The following is a 3,122-nucleotide window of genomic DNA, read 5'->3' as shown; positions in this document are numbered from 1 at the left end:
TTCTGAGATGGTTTTTCAAGTTTAGAAAAATAACCAAGGGGGCATCTATGCCTCAAGCCTTCAAGGTTGCCTTGTTGGTAAAGTACACTGACCATCCAAGGGCATTTCAGATATTCAAAATCTGTTCTTAGGCACTGCAAAACTTTAGTTCCATGAAGGGATTTAAGCTGTTTCCTCTAGGTGTGGAAGGATTAGGGTTTAAGAATCATAAGTAAAATTTACTTAAGAATAATAAGGATTAACAGTCAAATACTGCTTGCTTATTTGTTCTACAGATATATCTTCCAGAAAATATTTTCATTTCACTTATCAAACAAGAATAGCTAGAAAAGAAACTGATAATCGACAGATTAGAAAAATCTCTTTAGGAATAACTACTAGATATTTAATTCCTACTATGCCCCTCCTCTCAAAGTTTTTCTGCAGCCTGTCTATCACTTTGGCCTCACTTTCAACCTCTTCATTCACAACCTATATGCAAGCTACAGATAAAGGGCTGGAGTACATTGTGAGAGAGGCACTATATTAAAAATTGTCACGGTTCAAATTCTTGCTCCATCATTTTGTAGCTATGTGGCCTCTTGCTGTGTTGATTTTGCTGTCCTATTATTTTGTTATTCGAAAAAGAGAGGAGAAAAATGAGTAGAACTAATTGAGTTTTAACATGTAAGGGACTTGAGTAGCATATAGCAATCAATCAATGAATGCTACATAAGGTTAACGGCACCTTTTCTGCAATCTCAGAACTGCAAGATTTCAACTATAAGTTATGTTTCATTTGTAATAAAACCTTATCTGACCTCAACTCATTTGACACCAAAGCCTGACTTGAACTGAGGCTGTGTCTAGTCTATACATAAAGCACTTAGTGCAAATATTCATTTACTTTACTGTTTTAATTAATTAGTTTGATTACAGAGTGTTGCATCAGACACTAGGTATCATCGAGTATATGTATTTTATTGTGCTTCTCAGAGCTAAGAAAAGATCTGAATATCTGAATTTTGAAACACATCTAGATTTAAGAGCTTTGCCTAAAGCACTGTGGACCTAGATCATAGTTTCAATACAAGCCTTTCAGCAGAATACCTATCACCGCCTCCCTCACAATTCTGTGCTACTCACATCCTGCCCTCCTCCTACTCACTCAGTGAGACCCACATCCAGAGTGTACAGCTCTGTGGGAGTCCCTTTGCTATTCTAAGCATTTGGACTTTTCTCCTTTTTGTTCTATAGTTCTCAATGATTCAGGGACATGGGTGGAGGGGTAATCAGACCCAGCACCCTCAGGAGGACAAAGGTTCTTGTCCACACCTCACAAAGAGTTAGAGATGCAGATGTAGGTAAGCAAGTGGAGTTTATTATGAGAGAGAAGGTAGAGCAGAGCTTCTAAGCAGATAGTGGGTCCCAAGTGGGCTGCCGACAAGGAACTGGGGTTAAGGGTTTTTATCTGAGTCAGAAGAGCTTGGTCCGTGCTTGTTCCCAGGTTATACAGGCATTTTACTCATGGTGGGGGTCACATGCTGGATGGGTTCAGTTATTTTGGTGTGAGTACAAAGGTCGGAAGACTCTTTGCCCTAAAGCTTTGTGCCATAAGAGACCATAACCTTTCTCCTGGAATGCTGTGGGACCTGGAAAAGTCTTTGTGTTAGGTCAGTCATGAAGTCACAGATGCAAGCTTTCTGTGAGCAAGCAGTTCAGCAACAGCTGAGCTACACTGTGTCTTCATCCCAAAAGGTAGTTGTTCTGTGGTTTCATCCTGGGCCTCCACCCTAACTACTGGGTTATTAGAAAAACCATGGCATATCTTTTCTGTTTTTCTATGCAAAAATGCATCATGACATTTCTGACAATTTAATACATTCTTAGGGTTCCTGTCCCCTACCTCACATGGGTTTTTATAAGGATTTTAGTGATTAACGGTTGCGAGAGTTCTATCCCTTTGGCCCTAATTGTAGCCTGTACTGACTAGTTTTGCATTTTGGGGTAGGGAGTAAGATTGTCCTTTGTCCCCAACCATGGTCTTCTTAGAGTGGACCATTTCCTGAGCTATACTTTTCCATGTATTTAAGCTCATTGGCCTATAATTTTCATTAGGTCTGAGTACTTAAAATTTTTGTTAAAAGAAACAAAAAATGGACAATTTAATTTAGTGGAGTTTAACTGAGCAAATCTTAACACAATTCAAATTGAGCAGATTGCCAGACAAACTTCTGGTTGCCTTGGTGTTATAAGTTCCAGAAGGGCAAAGTGACATGGGCAGGAACAGGAAAGTACAACACAAAAGGGAGAGAATGAGGTCGAAAAATAATTTGGGTTGGTTACATTCTGAAGTTCGTCTTTGCTAACATAGTTTAAAAGTCGGAATATCTGTGGTTAACTGAAGTCTATCTGCTGTGATTGGCTATAAGCTAGCAAAAAAGACAAAAAAGCAGCCTTTTCTAAACGAAGTCACAGTTTATATACAGAAACCATTCAGGAGTACAGGGTTTTTATTTATATTCTTTTTTTTTTTTTTAAAGAGGTTTTTGCTATAGGGCATGTGCGCTCTCCAGAACGACAGAGAGAAACAGAGAGACAGAAACTGATAAATCACCCCCCAGGGGGGATGGCCACACCACAGTCCCTTCTCCTCCATTCTCCTCTCGGGATCTTGGGCACACATGCACACGCACCCAGCGTGAGTTTAAGCCACCAGGTCTGGGACTCGAACCATAGTCAACTACATGGGAGCCCAGGGACATAGCTATTATACCAACTGCTGGTCCCTTAACATATGTATATAATATATGGTTTTATTTATATTCTTTACCATTCCAAGTTTAGGAGTTGTCCTGCATTTGAGATAGGAATTAGACTCAATGAGTAGATAAATAGGGCAGGGGTCCCCGAGGAACAATTATCATGATAAGAAATGGAAACACACATATATTAAGATAGTGCCAACTTATAAATGGAGTCACTCTGGTCAAGCTTTTGAGAACTGTCATTCACTGATCTCACTAAAAATCAGGAGTTAGTTCTGACTGCTTGCTCACACAGAGTTTCTTTTATAACCAGGGCTGTCTTACAGCTTGCTTGATCAATCATAGCCTAACAGGAAATGCAACCAGACCCTCTTC

Source organism: Tupaia chinensis, unplaced genomic scaffold (assembly GCF_000334495.1).
Source record: "Tupaia chinensis unplaced genomic scaffold, TupChi_1.0 Scaffold000097_1, whole genome shotgun sequence".
Lineage (NCBI taxonomy): Eukaryota > Metazoa > Chordata > Mammalia > Scandentia > Tupaiidae > Tupaia > Tupaia belangeri.
This window is presented reverse-complemented; position numbering follows the sequence as displayed.